This window comes from Tupaia chinensis, unplaced genomic scaffold (assembly GCF_000334495.1).
Source record: "Tupaia chinensis unplaced genomic scaffold, TupChi_1.0 Scaffold000567_1, whole genome shotgun sequence".
Taxonomy (NCBI): domain Eukaryota; kingdom Metazoa; phylum Chordata; class Mammalia; order Scandentia; family Tupaiidae; genus Tupaia; species Tupaia belangeri.
In genome coordinates, this window is record NW_006160080.1 from 1,685,981 (window position 1) to 1,698,133 (window position 12,153).

A 12,153-nucleotide genomic window follows, 5' to 3' on the forward strand; every position below is an offset into this window, starting at 1 on the left:
CACCACAAGCATCCCCCCCTCTTTTTTTCTTTTTTTTTTTTTTTTTTTTTTTTTTTTTTTTTTTTATCTTGGGCTGGCTTCATGGCACAATGGTAATGTGCTGCTCGAGAAAGTCCAGATTCCACCTGGTGAGTACAATTTTAATCCCTGGCCCAGTCTAAGAAATACACTGAACATGCACACAGTAGCCAGGATCCAACAGGCTGGGAGACTGGATGAGTGGAATCCTGGCATAACCAATCCCTATGGAGGATGGCTGTGTTAACTGCTTATTCAGTTTGAATTTCAGTACCTTTCATTTCCTCTTTCTTCCCACAGTATCAGTGCTAAGATCAATGTAACTTTAGAAGCAAGGGAAAGAAATAGAGCATCTAAACAAAATACTAAGTATAGCGCTAACCTTGGTAAATCAAGACTCAGAAGGAAAATAGGAAAGAGAATATCATGTATAGTAAGTGAAATATTATGCCATCTGGTTTCTCAGGCCCCAGATTCCTCATCTAAAAGCTGCTAGAGTGAGATGGGACCACAGATACTATTTAGTGTACCCCTCATGTTTTTATATGTGGGGTCACTGGAATTCTGAGATGCTTATTAGTAGAAGAGGTCAGTTAGATTGAAATCTAGGTCCTTCAAGTTCCAATTCTATATTATATTTAATACACTATCACAATTTCCTCCCTAGGACTAAGAAAAAATTGTTATTGAAAACTCCAACTGGAGCCGTCAGGTGGCTTGTTGGTTAAGGCACTGGACTTCCACATGGTTGACTGTGGTTCGAGTCCCAGATCTGACGGTTTACTTTCTCATTTTTCCTTCTCTCTCTCTCTCTGGTCAAATCTAAAATTATTATTAATAATAATAAATATTAAGTAAATCATTATTTTAAAAACTTTTAAAAATTAAAGAAAAGAAAACTCAAACTGGCTGTATCTGTGCTTGCCTTCTAAAATTGTGGCATAATTCATGGCAATGAAGAACTGAATCTCTGTAGCTTTTTAATTACTGGGACTGTGGAGTAAGGACAGATCATTCTTTTCTTCTGTGAGTGAGGATTGATAATTCCATTCTTTTTTATTTTTTTCAGATTTTCTATAGAATTTGTGCACTCACCAGATAGAGAGAGAGAAAGAGGAAAGTGAGAAAGCACTCCCTAGGAAGGAATCACCACACCACAATCCCTTCTCCTCCATTCTCCTTTCAGGATTTTGGGCACTCAAGCATATGCACCAGGTATGTTTTTTAGGTCACTGAGTCTGGGACTTGAACCACACAGTCAGCCATGTGGGATCCAGTTGTCATATCCACCACACCACAGGCTGGCCTGAGGATAGGTATTTTAAAGCCTCAGCCAGAGAAGGATTTGGTTTATTTTATCACAAAACATAGAAAATGGTATGTGAAGGTGGCTGCCCTCTAGACAGAGGTGTAGAGAGCTTAAAGACTTTGCATGTGTTGTGAGGAAGACGAGTTTTCAGGGGAACATAGATGACAATCCCCAAACTAGGTAGTAGATAAGCTATAGAAGACAAATAGCATAGCTGAACAACATAAAAGGGTGGCCTAAATATTTTATAATGATAAAAATGTCTGCTAGTCAATTTTTAGCTATTTGGCTTTATTGTATAATGTATAAACTCAAACCTCAAGTAAAGCCAACTTTAGATATACATGTCTTCAGTGAGTGGACATTTTTGGTTTATGGAAACCAGAAAAAGAGAGAGGAGAGAGAGAGAGAGAGAGAAAGTTGAGTTATGTGTACAGACCAGAAGAGAGATTTAAGAACAAAAATAAGAGGGGATCAGAAAGATAATAAACTGTGTATGAAGAGGAACTTAAAAACAGAGGGGTCAGGGTTAAAGGAAGCCTTCTATTAGAATGCAAGAGCACTTAGACAGTGAAAGTCACTATGCAAAGCGAAAGTATTGTGACTGTTATTTGATGCCTTTCTGTTTCTAATGAGTAGGGAATCATTTAGAAATGTTTTAGTAGTAAGGAACATAACTAACATTGTCTTAAACAAAAACTTTACCTGATGGAAGATTAAAGGTACAAGGTCTTGAATTATTTAAACTTTACCAGGTCAGAGACCTGGGTTGACTTTGCGTGATCCTCCTGACATCTTCTCCCAGAAGTCCTCAGGAAAGCTGCAATAGCTCTATGCAAATCAGTCTTTAAAATGCCTTAAAACTCAGAAGACAGGGAGGGAGAACATTGTTCTCCTTGAACTGAGGGCAAGAACCTTTCCTAGAAGCCCCTGGGAGACTTTCCCTCACTTTGGCCAGAAAGAGATCTGACTCTCATTCCATCCCACACTGTGAGAGTGGTGAGAATAAGAAGCAAGTATGCTCAATCCCTTGATTACTTTAATTCATTCTTGAAAGCCTTGAAGTAGTCACTTGGGAATATTACAAATTTTTATTAAATTTTTAATTAATAATTTTCAAAGCTAATTTATTTTATTCATGATAGAGTGCATATGGGCAAATATCAGAGAAAGAGAGAAAGACAGACATGCCCTGGTCAGGGTCCCATCATGCCATAACCCTACTTACCTGGCCTTCTTGGGCATAGATACAAACACCCAGCATGTTTTCAAGCTGAATATGATCCTGCTAACAGCCGTGTGGCTTCCAGAACTGCAGTTCAATTTGCTACTAACTGTGCCACTAGGTTAGGCATAAAATACCATTAATTTTAATGAGAAGAGTTACAATGTGTTCTGTCCCAATCTGAGATACCCAAACAATGCTCACGGTGAACAGTGAAAATAAGTTTATATAAGAAATTATGAACAATTTCAAAGTAAATAAACATGGCTTATACACAAAATGTAATGCAATGAGGATAGGGATGGTGGAGGCGAAGGGAAAAGAGTTATTTTCTGGAAGGTGAATTTTTTTTTCTCTTTAAATTTATTTATTTTTTTACATTAATTCACTATACATCATTACAGCATACAAATGAATTTTCCATCCAAAATACACTGTATTTTGGCTCAATCAAGCACATCAACATACATGTTATCAGCAAATAATTTTCCATTTCTTATGTCTTGTAGACTCTGTTTATTTTTTTGTTTGTTTGTTTGTTTGTTTTGTCCGCACCGCTTGCTTCACCAGTTTTTCAACTTTGGGGAAGGGGTTCATGGTTATTTCATACACTTAAATAACCACTTAAATATAAAATTATAGCCTAGAAACCACATTCAGGACAAAGTAAAAGTTTAACATGAGAGGGCTTTGAAACATGTGAAATTGCACAAAGTCTAAGGAAATGGAGCCGATGTCTCTTCATCCCTCTTACTTGGCATCCATATGCAAAGCAAAACACTTTGGGCTCATTCAAACATGATGCTCAATTCAAATTTGTTCCATATAATACGGTCTGACTAGTAAATGTATATCGGGTAAACTTGGTGAGTGAGACATAGCCTGGAACTGAAATGCTGCCTCATTACTTTTTGTAGCATATTTGTTTGGTGTGTTTAGAGGGATGGAAAAGTCAATATATTGGGGAAAAAGGGAGTCTTTGTTCAAAATATGGTAAAACTATTTGAGAGCCATTATGACAAAAAAGTCATTAACTGAACAGTTGTTATGTGAGGTAAACTATATCTGGAAAGGAGGAATGGAATGGTCTCTGTTGGTTGCCCATCAATCATAGTCACCCTTTTAGCCTGAACCCATTGCCAACCCAACCCAAATTTAGAGTATTTTCTCACAGAAAAGGGATGTGCTGTTTGGTAGGCCACTAAACATGTGTGCCATAAGACACCTGTTCTCTTCTACATTGCTTGAAAATGTGCATTATGCAAGAGGTTAACTGGGGTTTGGTAATAGGACTTAAATATAATTTTAATCACAGGATTGACAGGTCAGTTGGTTTCTATAAATACCGTACTGACAAGTAACCAATGGCCAGTTGCTGCTGCAGGGCATCCTTGGAACCTTAGAGACAAACAATAGCTGTCCTTCACACTGCAAACAATGAAGCATTTGGCATTTACTTTGAAATCTGAAGATCTGTTTGCATCGTGGTTCCTTTAGCTATCTAACATGGCATGCTCCATTCTTCTTGTCAGGCATAGTGAAGGCTTCAGGGACCATCTCTTGGTGTCATCCATAACAGGTTTGAAGCATACCTCAAATCACTTTCCAGATGATCAAATGTGGAACTTTCTTTTCCTTGAACTTGCTGACTTGGAAACTGAGTTATTGGTTCAGTGACCCTTTACTGAGCATCTATTGTAGGTTAGGCACTTAGTTAGGTCCTGTGGAAAATTCAGAGCCAAATAAGACATGATCTTGCCCTCAAAGATCTTACAGTCTAACACAGGTGATGAGATATAAATCATAATTCTAAAAGGTAGAAAGTGCTATCTGTACCATGAAAGTGAGACAGATGTTTCAGAAAAACTTTAGAAATATTTTATTAATATTCTAAACAACTTTATATCACTTGATCTACTAATTTGAATATACCTAATCTAGGAATTCTTAGACCCCTAGAAAACCCACAGATGGATTTCAGGTGAATTTATTTAACATGTATGCAGAAGTGTGGTAATATTTGGTTGCATTATTTTGGGGAGAAGATTCTTTATTTTGTCTTATTCTTACGTAAAAACATTGTTTAATTCACTATGCTGTTTTCACTTCTAGAAACCTATCTTAAGGAAATTATCTGACATGTAGATAAAGATTTATTACTAACGATGTTTATCACAGCATTATGTGTAACAGTATAAAGCTGGAAACAACCCAAATATCAAACAACTGAGAATTAGTTAATTTTAGAACATCTGCACAATGGAATTTATATCCCTGTTAAAATGAGACATGAAAAAATTACTGACATGAAAATATGCTCATGATAGAATGTTAAGTAAAAAAAAAGAAGAATTGTATCCATGGTATGCTCTCAATTGTGTTTTTTAAAAATTATCAAAAAGGCTTAAGGGATAATACACGAAAATGTTAACAATGATTAGCTCTGCGTGTTGTGGGATTAAGAGTGATTTTTTTTTCTTTAATGTTTTCCATATTTCTCAAATTTTCTACAACAAGCATGGATTACTTCACAAATAAGAAAAAAAAATAAAATCACGTGAAAACTGGTAAGATAAAGTGTCTTGGCAGTTCTGCAGTAAGATCTCTTTTATTTGAGAAGTCAGAGAAGTCATTTAGAGGAGCTGTTTTTAGAACAGAGCTTGCAATCATGGCCACAGTGTTGACCTTTGAGAAGGCTGAAAGAAGGCAGTCAAGTGGGGAGGGAGGCTTGAAGATATCAAAATTTGGGGGAGGGAGCTCCAAGTAGAACTTGAGACACAGTGGTGATCTCATCATTCTTACCAGAAGTCCTGGTACAGGGAAGGCTAACCTACTTTCAGGCAAACAGCAACTTTGTATTTGGGCCAACTCCAAGGACATTTTGAGACTCCTAAGATGTGGTCCATTCTGTCCAGAGACCTATTCATTCTGTGATAGGTTGTTCAACATGGGGTCATACTGGATTAAATTGTGGGAGGGTAGAAGTAATAAAAAATTTGGCAGGTGGACTTTCTGGGAGGGATTAGCCAAAAATTCTGAGAGTGGGATTGCAAGATTTAAGGGCGAATGGTGAGAAAGATTATATATATACATATATATGTATATATATAATCTTTGTGACTTAAATTATTTTGAAGCCAGATGTCTTAGTGTGAAGCTGTACTTTTTAATCCCTTATGTACCCAGAGGAAAACAAAAGCTAGTAACAAATTGATTCATGCCATATGGTGTAAGATTACACTGCATAATGTTTATTACTAAGATTTACTATTCTACATTAGCTTTAACAAGACAATAACTTTGAAGGAACTGATTATATGTTTTGACCCATTAATTCATTTGGGGAATAACATTTAAGAAATTAACTCAAAAAGGGAAAAAAGTAGCTATTTGTATGAAGTACAATAGAAGAAAATGTATTAGAAATTCACTTGCACAGAACTTGAAGGTGCTTAAATATATTAAATAAAAAACATTACTGTCATGAAATTGTTAATTTATAGATGTAATAGTTATATAGAAACAACAATAGATTTGGGTTAGAAAACAATCACAAAACCATACTATAGATTGATTGCAGTTCGTTAAAATAGATATATACAATACTGAGTCGCAGTTTTAAAAACAGGGGATGTTATAAAGTTAAGAGGAGTTAGGGGAGGCCTGTGCTTGAGATCGGTATTTATCCTCATTTATTTAGATCATCTCCCCAGTACTAAGGGGCTAGAAGCTTAGGAGTAACATTTCCTAGAAGCCCTTGTCAGTAGGCCTCCAGGATAGAGTCCATTCTAGATAGAGAAGCCCCTTTGCAAGGTTTGGAAGGCAGAAGAGAAACAAACGCCATTCTAATAGCAACAGGAAGGTTTGTGGACTTTCCCAGACAAGAGATGTGGGGTTTTCCAGCAGCTTTTGTAATTTGTTTGCTTTCTAATAGAAAGTTGATTAAACAGATGAAATATATGTTCAACCACTACCTTATTTTGTTCTTCCAGGTTACATATATTTTTAAAATATATATTACATATAGTATTCTTACTTGGATCAAATACACAATGCCTTGCCCCCCCACATCACCACTGTTTTTGTAATCTCTGGTATCTGTTCTATATGAGTACATCAACCAATATTATGAAGGTAAGACAGAAAAAAGAAAATTATGTCACTTTTTTTTTAAGAGAGAGATTTTTGCTATAGGGTATGTGAGCTCACTGGAGAGACAGAGAGGCAGAGAGACAGAAAGCGAGAAATCACCCCCCAGGAGGGATGGCCACACCAGAATCCCTTCTCCTCCATTTTCCTCTCGGGATCTTGGACATGCACACACACACACCCAGCGTGAGTTTCAAGCCACTGGGTCTGGGACTCCAACTGCAGTAGACTACATGGGAGTCCAGCGATATAATCATTACACCATCTGCTGGTCCTGGAAATCATGTCACTTCTAAATACTTGTTTAACTTGAAACTATCATAGTGTATGTACATGTGTTATAGAGCATTCCATGGGTCTATTTATAAATTGATGTCAACTTTCTATTTTTTTAATTTAATGTTCTGCTATAGAGCATGTGTGCTCACTGAAAAGAGAGCAAGAGAGAGAGGAAGTGAAAAAGCACCTCCCCCCTCCATGGAGGATGACCATGCTGAAGTCTCTTCTCCAATCTCCTCTTGGGATTTTGGGCAAGCATGCACACATGCCTGTCATGTTTTTCAAGCTGCTGGGTTCAGGACTTGAACCGCATAGTAGGCTATGCAGGATTGAGTTGCTTAAGCCACCATGCCACTTTATCAACTTTGTATTAAAGCATCGACTAGAGACAAAGTAGAAGGAGAGTAGGCGAGGGGAAGAGTATAGGAAAGGAAATTTGGGAAAAAAATAGAGAGGTAAGACATTTGTGGAACATGGATATGGTTTATTACCTGTGGATGATGATGTGTATAGTATTCTCAACTGGGCTGGACCGAGGTGTATATCATGTTGGGTAAAGTCTCTTTATGATCTAAATGATGTATAGCTTTTGAATGTATAAATAATAATAATAATAATAAATGGCAAAAGAAAAGAAAAAGTTAAGATTAGGGCTATTTATTCATTTGACTAGACATAATCAACTGCTTTCGCACCCACACAAATATGCCCCGACTCTGTACTAGTATGCATAGTTTCTAATGAAACATGATATATATGTGTATATTCATAATTTTTGTGCATATATATGTATTTCAAATATACATATGTGTGTGATTTTGTTCCTGTAGCGATATGGAAATGTAATTGAAACAATGCCTTTGGAAACTTAAAGCCTCTTGCATCTTTTGTTTCCTTTAAGTCATTTTATTTTACTACAGGAAAAACATAAAACATGGAGCCTAATCAAGGCTATGATGCTGCTGGCCAGATGCAGGAGAGAATACTTGCATGGGCCACTGCCTCAAAAGCTACAAGAGTGTCGTAGATTACTTGCAAAAATTTCCACAACAACTACTGCTCTCCCCACATGAACACTCCTCTGCAATGTGACTGAAACAACTTCCATCAAGATGTAGAATCTACTGATCTACTCCCTGGAAGCTGGGCTTGACCATGTGTTGTGCTTGAACCAGTGGGATATTAGAAATAATGAAAGCAGAGACTTGAGGAGTGTTTCTGAACTGGGCTTGCCCTCTCTTGATGCTCCTGGGAGCATTGAGAGCCCTAGCATGTGAATAAGTGTAGGCCAACCAGTGAAAGATGTGTGGCCCCATTACCCATACTGTCCCAGAGGCTAGCCAGCATTAACTGACAACCAGCACCAACCAAGTATGCAAGTAAGGCCATACTAGATCAACCAGATTCCAGCCAATCTTCTAGCTGACTGAGAACAGATGCTTAAATCCAGGAAAGACTACCCCAAAAGCCATCCAGCTGATCCTAGACTAAATTGCTGACCCATGGAATCAGAAATTATTAAGTGACTATTGTTTTAAACTACTAAGTTTTGGAGTAGTAAGAATTAGGCCAGGTATAAAGTTGTGCGCCTGGGCCAGAACTGAAAACTCTATTCTCTGCCTTCCCCCTATCAAGTAAAATTTTAAAAAAGAAAAACTATGGTTAAGGTAGTCAATCACAATTTACGACCTCTGCCTTAGAGGAGATAAATAAGAAAAGCAATATTGAAGTCTCCTTTTCTTTCCTTACTAATTAGAAAATTCTGACAAATGAGTAGCTCATCACCCAGTTACTATCAAAACCCGATGAAGTGAAAATGATTTTGATTTAGTGAGAAATTTAAGAAAACTGAAGTGAACCAGAGTTTGCATTCTTTCTTCATCAAGACCACCACAGTTTTGTCTGAGGATAATCCTTCAGTTGGCCTTGCCGCGGATTCTGGATCTTAACCCTAGCCCCTACTTTCTTTATGTATAGCCATCCCTGGGTCAACAATATCCTGGGATCATAGAATAGTTTTGTTTTGTTCAGTACGTTCTATTTCTGTCAGTGATACATAAGCTAGAGATAAACTAGAAAGGAAACACACCCTACAGAAATATTCTCTTCCTAAATAAAACCTATCACTTAGATTTTCTACCAGGCCATCTTGAGAATGATATGGCCAAAGGCAAAAAATGTCACTTCTACAACCTGGCGGTCACTTTCTTGGAATAAACACAGCAGTCTTCATCTCGTGTCATTAAGAAAGAGGAGGGGCCTGTGCCAAGTGCTAGTTGAGAGAAAGGAGGCATGACCATTTTCCACTGGGGCCTGACTCTGCTCCGTTTTCACATGATTATCAGTATGAAATCCACAGACAAGGTCGATGTTCGCATTCCATTTTTTCCCTTTTCATACTATCCATACCTTTTACCAGGCTTCAAGAAGACACGAACCTAAGGTTTCATTCTGAAGTTGTTCAATATTGGCCCAGCTTCAAAGGTGACAATGAAGCCATCTTTTATAGTTCCTAGAAGCTGAAAGCTGGCTCAGGAACATGTTTCAAAGTGGACAAGCCATTTGTGGTGCCCTCAGGGTAGCTAGACTTAAAATTTATTTCTTCTTACCCTTCTATGCCATCAAGTGGATTTGGAAATTTGCCTCAAACCAGATTTGTCCTTAGAGATACAAGTTAAGGAACGAATGAAATGTAGACAGGTATCATGTGGATTTATTTCAATATATTCACATCATTAAGAATTCCTTTGTAAAAAGGGACATCACAATGTTTTAAATAGCTGGAAATGAGACTGGGAATGAACTTGGACGGTGATAAAATAAGAACATGGAAATACATCACCTCATAACATTACTTACATTCTTGTCTGAATTTCTGACACAGCTCCTACATAAGTATCTAATTCTTACTATGCTTGTATTTTGTCCTCGTAAGGAAGTTGTGGGTTCCTTGAGGTTAGGAAACTTGTTTCTTTGCTGCTCTGAATCCTTCATTTGGCAGAGCAGTTTAAGCTAGATGGCAAGCTTGGTAAAGGCAGGTAATAAATCTTTTTTTTACTGTTCCATCTCTAGAATATAGTAGAATATCTGGAACGTAGTAGGCATTCAATAAATATTGAATGAGTACAATATGGCCTTGTAACAGCTGTTGAATGAAAGAGTGAGCTGATAAATAAATGTATGAGAATGAATAAAATCTTAAAATCTGGTGCTGGTATGCTTGAAGAGCCTAGGGTTATGCATGTGATTGAAATACAGTTCACAGGAGGACTACTAAAAGCTTATCTATGTTTGCATCTCATTTACAAAAGCAGATGGTTTTTGCTGCCTTGGTTTTCACTACTTGCTGAGTCTTATTCACCTGGTTATTAAAAATTGTTTCACTCATTTTCAATTCATTTCACTCTTTTGCTCATTTTCTCTGCTTTAGGGTTTCATTTCCCACTAATGGGGCTTTCTACCTCTCTGCTCAATGTGACACTACTCTGAAGACCTTGGAACAGTTTCCATGGTTACTCCTTCTGGAATTCTCCCTTTGGAAACCTTATATTCTTTCCTTACCTTTAGCTTCCATCTCAGAAATTTAACACACACCTTAGGGTTCTCAAGAGTGTTAGAACTCTTCCTAGAAACACTTTAAACCATGGAGAAGAGAAATCAAGGGCTTTGCATTCCTTTTCTTTTGTCGTATGTGGAATGGGGGCAGATTATTTGATACTGAGATCTCCTGAAGAACAGAGAGATCCAAATATTTCCTGTAAAAAGACCCCCTGCTCTGGATTGCCAAAACCACAGCCTCCTTATTACAATTAGATTCATATCACAAAAAATAGGCATTGTCACCAATACCAAAGCCTTTTTCTTCCTTTCTTCCCTCCATTCTTCTTTCCTTCCTCCATTTTCTTCTTTCCTTTCTTCTTTTCCTTTTTTCCTTTCCTTCCTTCTTTTCTTTTTCTTTCTTTCCTTCCTTCCTTCCTTCCTTCCTCTTTCTTCTCTTCTCCTTTTCCTTAAAGAATCTTCATGCTAAACTTATTACTGATGTGTATTGCCTTGAAGTGCCTTAAATTTTTAGTGACTGAAAAAAATTAAAAAAAAAAAAAACAGAAAAAAGTAAAGCCAGTGGAAATTGAGAAATAAAGGTGATTTTCTTTTAGAGGAAATTCAAAACTGAACATATTTCTGAGTTAAGCTTAACTTTTTAAAATCTTCCACCCTTTCTCCCTCTGGGATTATTATCTAAGGTCTAAACAATGAGAATCTTCTAGGGAATCAAGTTCCAGACTTATGCTGGGTACACCTGGGCTACACCTGTGGATCCCAATGGACTTAAAATAGATTTACAAGCTATGCAGTCAGTAATGCAAAAAATCACCTCAGGGGGAGCACCTCCTCCTTTATACTCCCCCCCACCCCACCCACCACTTTATCTGTCTATCCACTGTTGTATCTGCACCTTCATTTCCCCCAGACAATCCCTTAGCCTTCCTTCTTTCCAGCTTCCAAAGGCCCAGCCAGCAAAATTAGAAGCCATGCCTGGTTCTTTCCCCTGGAGTTCAGTGTACTTGGCTGTTATTCAGCCCCCACATCTCATGTATTTATTTCCCAAAGGTGTGCTTGGCTTTGGAAAGAGCATAAGATAGCCAGGACTTGCCACTGGATTACTGCTTCTGTCTGAACTGCAGGAAATTTCAATGGATCTCCTTATGGATTTTCCTGCCCTTACACATCTTTATACTGTTGTTAGTCCTCATTCAGGACCTGTAATGGCATGGGCAGATCCTAGACTACTTGGGTGCTCTAAGAGAGGCAGCAGCAGTGGGGTTGGACTCTGTAACCACTTTAGTAGGCATTATAGTAGAGTTGCTAAAAATGTAGGCTCTGAAACCAGGGTACTTGGGTTCACATCCTTGCTTCCCCACTTACTAGCTAAGTAGTCTTGGGCAAGTTGCTCAACCTGTCTTTATTTCCTCATCGTAAAATGGACATGATGATAATTATGCCTGGCTGTTCTTACTATCAAATGAGTTAATCATGTAAAGCACTTATAGTGGGTGGCACATAGTAAGAACCTCAAAACTGTTTAATATTATTATTATCCATATTAAGGCATCTCTTCTCAGTGGGATGAGTACTGGTTCAAGTGTGGTTCTGGCACTTTGGGGCTAAGTGGTTG